The sequence below is a fragment of the Amblyomma americanum genome, chromosome 11 (assembly GCF_052857255.1).
Source record: "Amblyomma americanum isolate KBUSLIRL-KWMA chromosome 11, ASM5285725v1, whole genome shotgun sequence".
Lineage (NCBI taxonomy): Eukaryota > Metazoa > Arthropoda > Arachnida > Ixodida > Ixodidae > Amblyomma > Amblyomma americanum.
The window spans coordinates 127,771,496-127,780,792 of NC_135507.1; the positions used below are offsets into that span (position 1 = coordinate 127,771,496).

Here is a 9,297-nt window from a genome sequence, read left to right on the forward strand (position 1 = left end):
ATTTGTTCATTTTTTATCGTAAGATTTTCCCAGGAGAAGGATTTTTCGTTATGCATAATTGAATATAGTTCGTTTTCTTGCTCGATTTTTAATGTAATAGGAGGAATTCCTGCTAAAATATTGAGGGCTACATTTGGAGTAGTACGATATGCTTTGGTTATTAGAATTAGTGGAATTCTTTGTATAACTCCTAGTTTCCTTTTGTTGTATACTCTGCCATCATACCACACAGGAGATGCGTACACTATCTGTCTCTCAATTGCTTGTACATATATTTTGCGTAGTATTTCTTTTTTTATTCCTTTTCCGAGTCCCGTGAATCTGCTTAGGTTTTTTGTTAAGATTTGAACTTTATCTTGTATATATTTCAAGTGTGGTAAAAATGACATTTTCCTGTCAAATATTACTCCAAGAATTTTCAGTTCGTTTTCAACTTTTAGTTTAGTCCTGTCCATTTTTATATTTGGTGGATGTGAGCCATAATCCTTTCCAATTGTGAGTATTTTCGATTTCTCAGGATTAAATTTTAAGTTGTGTGTATTTCCATAACCGCTTATTTTATCTAGAATTTCATTTGCTTTTGTTTCCAAGTCCTTCCGCGATTTATATTTAATAGTAATGATAATGTCATCTGCAAATGCTTGCATGTGAGTTTCTGGTGGTTTCTGTATATGAAAAATATCTTGCAATGTTAAGTTCCAAAATAAAGGGCTTAGTGGAGAACCTTGTGGTGATCCGGTGTTTAACTGTTTCTCTATAATACTTGTCTGAGTTTCATATATACCTTTCCGATGTCTCAACATATGTTCAGTTACTTTAATTAAATTTTTATAGCATTTTAATCTTTTAAGTTTTGCACATACGATTGTTGATTTGATTGAGTTGAATGCATTTTTAATATCTAGTGAAATAATTGCTATGCCGAGGTGATCCAATTTTGCATGTGTTATTCGTTTTTTGATTTCTTTTAAAGCGGACTCGATCCAGGGACTCGATCTCCTTACAGAGAAAAGAAAACTCTTCCCGGGGCTCCCATCGGCGTCTCCGAGCTGGTTTGCGTTGCCGCACTGGGCCCCGAAGGACCGATCTCCGTAGCCGGGTTCGGGACTGTTAACCCGATTCCCTTTCGGTTGCAGCGGGGCGTCTCCGATTCGACAGACAGAGCTGCACAAACCCGCCCGCTTCTGAAAGGATTTCTCCTTTCCCTAAGGACCGACTGACCCATGTTCAACTGCTGTTCACATGGAACCCTTCTCCACTTCAGTCCTCAAGGTTCTCACTTGAGTATTTGCTACTACCACCAAGATCTGCACCAGCGGCGGCTCCAGGCGGGCTCGCGCCCGACACCTTCAACGCCCACCGCTGCGGCCCTCCTACTCGTCGCGGCTTAGCACCCCCACTGTTCGTGCTACTCTGCCAGCGACGGCCGGGGATAGGCGCGACGCTAGAGCGCCATCCATTTTCGGGGCTAGTTGCTTCGGCAGGTTAGTTGTTACACACTCCTTAGCGGATTCCGACTTCCATGGCCACCGTCCTGCTGTCTTAAGCAACCAACACCCTTCATGGGTTCTCATGAGCGTCCCGACTCGGGCGCCTTACCCCGGCGTTTGGTTCATCCCACAGCGCCAGTTCTGCTTACCAAAAGTGGCCCACTTGGCACTCTCATCGCAGCGGGAGGCCTCAACCCAGAAGGCCTCCCGTACACCCATTGAAAGTTTGAGAATAGGTTGAGGACGTTTCGACCCCAATGCCTCTAATCATTCGCTTTACCAGGTGTGACTGCTCTCCCATCGAGCGCCAGCTATCCTGAGGGAAACTTCGGAGGGAACCAGCTACTAGATGGTTCGATTGGTCTTTCGCCCCTATACCCGGATCGGACGATCGATTTGCACGTCAGAATCGCTTCGGACCTCCACCAGAGTTTCCTCTGGCCTCGTCCTGCCCGGGCATAGTTCACCATCTTTCGGGTGCCAACGTGTGCGCTCTCGCTCCGCCCCGGCGACAAGTGAGCGCCTGGGACGGGCCGTTGCTGCGCCCGAACCCCTGTGCGGTCCGGGATCGCAACGCGGCCCGCGAAGGGCCTTCACGTTTCATTGCGCCATTGGGTTTCGAGAGACCCATTGACTCGCGCACATGTTAGACTCCTTGGTCCGTGTTTCAAGACGGGTCGGGTGGGTTACCGACCTACTCCCCGCAAACCACGATAGTGCCTCCGCGGGAGAACTCCCCGCTCGCCCGGCTTCTCGCCGCCAGCCCGCCGCCACGGGACCAACCCGGACAACGAGAGGCGACAAGCTTGCCCAGCGGGTCCTCAGCTCCGATTCCAGAGGGCGTCATCGTTCGGGCCTCCCGACAGCCGGGAGAAGCCCATGGGGCCTGGACGGGGTGACGAACTCTTCGTGCACGGCAAGGTATAACTCCCGCGAACCGTCCCCGAGGGGACGAGCAGGGCACCTCCAGAGCCGGACTCAAAGTCGTACTTTTCCCATTGACCCGCGTCCGTCGCGGCGTTCTACCGGCGGTGGAAAGTGCGCACCCCGGAGACCGCGTCCGCGCACTGGCAGCCGGAACAGGCCCCGAGAGGAGCCGTTTACCCGACGCCGCCAGCTCGGCAGTCGTCCGGAGACTGAATCCCACCGCTTTCGAGCTTCGAGGGCCCACCCGTTTTACTCTAAGCGGTTTCACGTACTCTTGAACTCTCTCTTTAAAGTTCTTTTCAACTTTCCCTCACGGTACTTGTTGACTATCGGTCTCTCGGTCGTATTTAGCCTTAGATGGAGTTTACCACCCACTTAGGGCTGCACTCTCAAGCAACCCGACTCACGGGAGGCTTCGTCCCGGGCGCGCAACGGCGGAGACGGGCCTGGCACCCACTCTGGGACAAGCCCCTGTCAGGGGGACTTGCACCGTCGCAAACTCCCGGGAACGTTGCCTCCCATACACCACATTTCCCGACCGCCTGCAAGGACGGGGGATTCGGTGCTGGGCTAGGTCCCGTTTCGCTCGCAGCTACTCAGGGAATCCCTGTTGGTTTCTTTTCCTCCGCTTAGTGATATGCTTAAATTCAGCGGGTTGTCTTGCCTGATCTGAGGTCGACACAGATGTGCGCTCTCGCGTTCGATTCCGGCGCGGTCCAGCGCGCGCGCGCGTCCTTCCCCAATCGTCCGGCCGACGCCTTCCGCCCATTCCCCGCTCACAGTCGGCAGCACCCTCGGCGACTGCGAGCGAGACTGGAAGGCGCCGCTGGCCGGCGCTCGGGACCGCGCGCATGCGGTTTGCGCGGATAACGCAGAGAGTTTCGAGCCCCCGACCGCCGCGGCCGAATTTTTCCCTGCCGCACCTCTCTTTCCCTCGAGAGAGCGACCTCGGCCTGGTGTAGGGGCATCGTCAAGTTTTGCGTCGCCCCCGCCCCAACTGGAGTGGCCCAGTTTTTCTCGGGGCAGAGACTGCGAAGCACTTAGACCGACGGCGGACTGCGCTCGCAACGAGATCGCGTCCGTTCGACCCTTACTCGACTTTGCGCCCGTTCGAGGAGGCGGTCCCTTTGCATCGGGTCCGGGGGGACCCCTTCGTCACCGCGCCACGGCGCGCCTCTGCGCTTCGCCCGAAACTGCCGTGCACGAAACGCTTTCGCGCGCCTGTCGCCTCCCCGCACCCCGCACGAGATCTCCCTTCTTCTCGCGCGGGCGTGCCCGGACAGGGCGCTCCCGTCTCTGCGTTTCTCGCAGCAGTTCGGCTACACGTACGCGGGCCAGCGGGCAACGCTTTGCCGCCCGTCCACACGGCCTCGTCTCCCGTCGGGACCGCGCTTTCCCTGCAGGTAATCCCTTCCTGCGGCGGTCGCCTTCGGAGGCCAGACGCTCTACGGCTAGCAGCCGCCGTCCCGCGTTACGTCGTCTGCGCAGGGCGACCCGACTCGGCCGCTTGGAGCGCGGCTGAAGGGTTCGACCCACTCCCCTCTTTCGCAGTCTTTCGAGGGATCTTCGGCGTTTCGTACAGAGCCGTCCTCTTTGCCGACACGGTCAAAACGAGTCGCCGGCCGCGCCATCCCCGGGCGCCGGCGTCTCTCTTGATATATGATCCGACCCTCAGACAGACGAACCCAAGGGAAGACCCAAGGGCGCAATGTGCGTTCGAAGAATCAGTGCTCAGTGTGTCCTGCAATTCACACCAAGTCTCGCAGCTGGCTGCGTTCTTCATCGACCCGAGAACCGAGTGATCCACCGCTTAGAGTCGTGCATTTGGTTTGTTCAATTCCGTACAGTACAACCAGGGTTTTAGGCACCGGGCTCCTCCCCTGGCCTCCCCGACTGCAGTTTCGTCCGACAATTCCACGTTCCAGCAGCCGTCCGTTCGGCATGCTTGCGCGGTGCCTCAAAGCCGAGGCGAGCACGGTCTCTTCGAAGCTTGTGTGCGACAATGGCTTGCGCGTCGCTAGAGACGACGAGGCATTTGGCAACCCTAAGGCAGACGTGCAACGGCGCTCTCAAGTTCCGGTCTTCGCTGGTGCCGTTTTTTTTGCTGTTCACGGTTTGCTGTTCAGCCCGTTTTCTTTAAGCGGTCGCACGGGTCCGACGACCATCGGTTCACCAGGAAGCACACCGGTAACTTCGTCATCAATTGGGCAATAACACAGAGCTTTTGCGCCGTTCCCCGAGCACGTTTGTTCTGCCGTTGTGTTCGCAGCGACGTCACCCCCGGACTCCCAAGCAGCGGTAGCTCTGTGTGGACGGTTCTTTGCCGCCCACCGCTGCGCCCTCTTTGGGGAAGGGGTCATCTTTCGCTCAGAAATGCCCCTCGAGTCCGCCGCCCCAAGGGTGCGCCCTCGTGCTGTGCCCTATCCGACCATTTCGCCACATCATTGCTTCGCTTAAGAGACAGGCACCGCCTAGCCGTGGCTACGCAGCGCGTACTTGGACAGCCGCCAGACGGGCGTTCGTCAGACTACTCCCGCAACAGGAGTCCACCGGCCACAGTGCCATGGACGGCGTTTCGGTATCGCACCGGCAGACTACTCGAAGGCTGGGAAGGACGAAGCAGCAGGAGAACCCCGCTGCCGCGGGTGCGTTCAAAATGCGGGATTACAACCCCTCGTCCCTTTTTTTCCCGGTGCCTCCTTTCGCCCCGCCGGCACGGCTTCAGACATCGCGCCCGCACTGCGAGACCTCTTGCGGCGGCCGTTCCTTATAAGTACTGGGCCGCACGCGTCCCGCCGCGCGCGCGTTGTTGCGAAGAGTTACTTTTCCGGAGCCGGCGAGCCGCGTTTCCTCTCGTACTCCGCAGCAGCCGCCGCCGTTCCCTTGGCGGCGGGCAAGCCTTTCCCTCGGCCAGCCTACCGACTCCGTCGCGACTCTCATGAGCCAGCGAGCCGCGTTTCCTCTCGTACTCCGCAGCAGCCGCCGCCGTTCCCTTGGCGGCGGGCCGGCCTTTCCCTCGGCCGGCCTACCGACTCGGTCGCAACTCTAACGAGAGCCAGCGAGCTGCGGTTCCTTTCGTACTTCGCAGCAGCCGCCGCCGTTCCCTTGGCAGCGGGCCGGCCTTTTCCCTCGGCCAGCCTACCGGCTACGTTCGAGTCTCTCCGACAACGAGTGTCGAAGACCGAAAGCCCACCAGATTGGTGCGTTACGCCGTTCGAACCCACGGAAGCAGTCCGTCCGACATTCCCTTGGTGACGGACCTCCGCTGGGCGTAACAATTTTTGCAGAGATGCGGCATCAGAATCTCGCAACTCCGCTGTTGAGGCCTTCCCCCGCTTATAAGCGGGGGCGGCGCCGGGTGTGACAAGCACAATCCGGTAATGATCCTTCCGCAGGTTCACCTACGGAAACCTTGTTACGACTTTTACTTCCTCTAAATGATCAAGTTTGGTCATCTTTCCAACAGACCGGCGCAACCGAAAGGCCGCGCCGGACATCGGTCCGAAGACCTCACTAAATCATTCAATCGGTAGTAGCGACGGGCGGTGTGTACAAAGGGCAGGGACGTAATCAACGCGAGCTTATGACTCGCGCTTACTGGGAATTCCTCGTTCAAGGGGAACAATTGCAAGCCCCTATCCCAATCACGAAGGAAGTTCCACGGGTTACCCAGTCTTTTCAGACAGGGATAAAGACACGCTGCTTCCTTCAGTGTAGCGCGCGTGCGGCCCCGGACATCTAAGGGCATCACAGACCTGTTATTGCTCTGTTTCGTGCGGCTAGGAGCCGCTTGTCCTCTAAGAAGGTTGTAAGGTGCTGGGAACCCCGCACCTATTTAATAGGCTAGAGTCTCGTTCGTTATCGGAATTAACCAGACAAATCGCTCCACCAACTAAGAACGGCCATGCACCACCATCCACCGAATCAAGAAAGAGCTCTCAATCTGTCAATCCTCCCAGTGTCCGGGCCGGGTAAGTTTTCCCGTGTTGAGTCAAATTAAGCCGCAGGCTCCACTCCTGGTGGTGCCCTTCCGTCAATTCCTTTAAGTTTCAGCTTTGCAACCATACTTCCCCCGGAACCCAAATACTTTGGTTTCCCGGAAGCTGCCCGCCGAGTCATTTGAGTAACTCAGGCGGATCGCTGGTTGGCATCGTTTATGGTCAGAACTAGGGCGGTATCTGATCGCCTTCGAACCTCTGACTTTCGTTCTTGATCAAAGAAAACATTCTTGGCAAATGCTTTCGCAGTAGTTCGTCTTGCGACGGTCCAAGAATTTCACCTCTAGCGCCGCAATACGAATGCCCCCGTCTGTCCCTCTTAATCATTACCCCGTATTCCAAAAACCAACAGAACAGAAACGGGGTCTTGTTCTATTATTCCATGCAAGTTTATTCAGGCGACTCGCCTGCGTTGAGCACTCTAATTTTTTCAAAGTAAAAGCGCAGGCCTCCTCGAGACGCACCAATGAAGGGCACCAAGAGAGGACCGGCATGATGTTCAGTCCGAGCCGTCGCATCGGGTAGATGCACTACTCGTCTGGAACTGAGATCAAACTACGAGCTTTTTAACCGCAGCAGCTTTAGTATACGCTATTGGAGCTGGAATTACCGCGGCTGCTGGCACCAGACTTGCCCTCCAATTGATCCTCGTTAAAGGATTTAGAGTGTACTCATTTCAATTACGGGGCCTCAAAAGAGTCCCGTATTGTTATTTTTCGTCACTACCTCCCCGTGCCGGGAGTGGGTAATTTGCGCGCCTGCTGCCTTCCTTGGATGTGGTAGCCGTTTCTCAGGCTCCCTCTCCGGAATCGAACCCTGATTCTCCGTTACCCGCAACAACCATGGTAGGCAAGTAACCTACCATCGAAAGTTGATAAGGCAGACACTTGAAAGAAACGTCGCCGGCTCATGGCCATGCGATCAGCACAAAGTTATCCAGAGTCACCACAGAGTACGGGCAGAACCCGATGGGTCTTGGTCTAATAAAAGCGCCCGTCAGCCAAAGGCCTTCAGGCTCAATGCATGTATTAGCTCTAGAATTGCCACAGTTGTCCAAGTAGAAAGAAACGATCTAAGGAACCATAACTGATTTAATGAGCCATTCGCGGTTTCGCCTTATTTCGGCATGTACTTAGACATGCATGGCTTAATCTTTGAGACAAGCATATGATTACTGGCAGGATCAACCAGGTAGATGCATAGGCAAACCCTTGTCGCTCCTCAAGGGAGCCCTGTCGCGGCCGATCGGGGCCCCTCTCACCCCTCGGCGCGCGACGCGCATCTTTTTCGCGGCAGCTCTCGCTGCCCGTGCATCGTTCGAGCTCGCTGCGGCATCCGACCCGAAGGCCCGGTTATCACCGCGCGGCAAGAGAGCACGCGCCCTTAGGCAAAGCATTTGTAACGCGCCCACCAGTGCGCACGCGGCCGCTAGGGCCGCGGCGTTCAGGCACTGGACGGCGCTTGCTGCGTAGCCGAGACGGCCTAGCCGCCAGACGACGGGACACGCCCGCGTCTTCGGCGCAGTCGCACGGAATCGAGTCCGGGTAGCACGGAACACACTTCGTAACACGTGGGAACAGCGTCGTCCGACAACCAGCCCCTATCGCAGACGCGGATGAGGCTGCAGACGAATGCCGTGGGGTCCACGGGACGGGGACACGCTGGGCACGAGGCCGCATATCAAGACCCGTACGGCGCGCGCGCGCTCGGGCGCACGCCACCGACAGTGCCACAAGGACCCCCATATAGTAGCAGCGATAAGTACCCAGACCTCCGTGGGTTGGTAAGTGGCCGTACTCGTGCCGATCTCGCCGTAAATTTGGCGCAAATCGTGCGCGCCCATCGGGCGGCATCGCAGCGCGCGCGTTTCGCGACGCCCCGCGCGAGCCGAACTCGTGGACTTTGCCGTGGCGCTTGGCGCCGTGCTCGAGGCGCCTTCGCCGCAAGAGCCGCGCAAATCGTGCGGCACCCATCGGCGGCATCGCGGCGCGCGCGTTTCGCGGCGCCCCGCGCGAACCGAACTCGTGGACTTTGCCGTGGCGCTATCGGCCCCTCTGTCGGTACCGCGGTTCCGCCGCGGGACCTGGCCAAATCGCGGGCGCGGCAGCGCAGGCCGGCATCGCGGCGCACCACACGAGCCGTACTCGTGGCGCTTTCGGATCAAGTGTCGCACAAATCGTGCAAATGCCATGGGCCAAGGTCGCCAAATGCACAAATGCGCCTCCGGGGCGTCGAGAGCCGCGTTTCGGACTTCGCCGACGAAGCGCGCACTCTACGCCTCCGCGTCTGCCGCGGCGGTATGCCCCCCTTATATATGCAGCGATAAGTACCCAGACCTCCGTGGGTTGGTAAGTGGCCGTACTCGTGCCGATCTCGCCGTAAATTTGGCGCAAATCGTGCGCGCCCATCGGGCGGCATCGCGGCGCGCGCGTTTCGCGGCGCCCCGCGCGAGCCGAACTCGTGGACTTTGCCGTGGCGCTTGGCGCCGTGCTCGAGGCGCCTTCGCCGCAAGAGCCGCGCAAATCGTGCGGCACCCATCGGCGGCATCGCGGCGCGCGCGTTTCGCGGCGCCCCGCGCGAACCGAACTCGTGGACTTTGCCGTGGCGCCCCTCTGTCGGTACCGCGGTTCCGCCGCGGGACCTGGCCAAATCGCGGGCGCGGCAGCGCAGGCCGGCATCGCGGCGCACCACACGAGCCGTACTCGTGGACTTTGCCGCCGCGCTAAACGCCGTACTCGAGGCGCTTTCGGATCAAGTGTCGCACAAATCGTGCGCGAACTCGTGCAAATGCCATGGGCCGAGGTCGCTAAATGCACAAATGCGCCTCCGGGGCGGCGAGAGGCGCGTTTCGGACTTCGCCGACGGTGCGCGCACTCTACGCC

The 9,297-nt window shown here is 57.8% G+C and overlaps 2 non-coding genes and 1 pseudogene across 2 annotated transcripts; all 3 read right to left on the bottom strand.

The window, feature by feature from the left end:
- LOC144111615 (large subunit ribosomal RNA) overlaps positions 1-3,095 on the bottom strand; it is a 6,017-nt pseudogene extending 2,922 nt beyond the window's left edge.
- A 987-nt stretch (positions 3,096-4,082) lies between these two features.
- Positions 4,083-4,235, bottom strand: LOC144111532 (5.8S ribosomal RNA). The gene has a single exon (XR_013310076.1). It is a non-coding gene; the product is annotated as a 5.8S ribosomal RNA (ribosomal RNA).
- A 1,560-nt stretch (positions 4,236-5,795) lies between these two features.
- Positions 5,796-7,609, bottom strand: LOC144111574 (small subunit ribosomal RNA). Its single transcript, XR_013310101.1, has one exon. It is a non-coding gene; the product is annotated as a small subunit ribosomal RNA (ribosomal RNA).
- Positions 7,610-9,297: the final 1,688 nt, after the last annotated feature.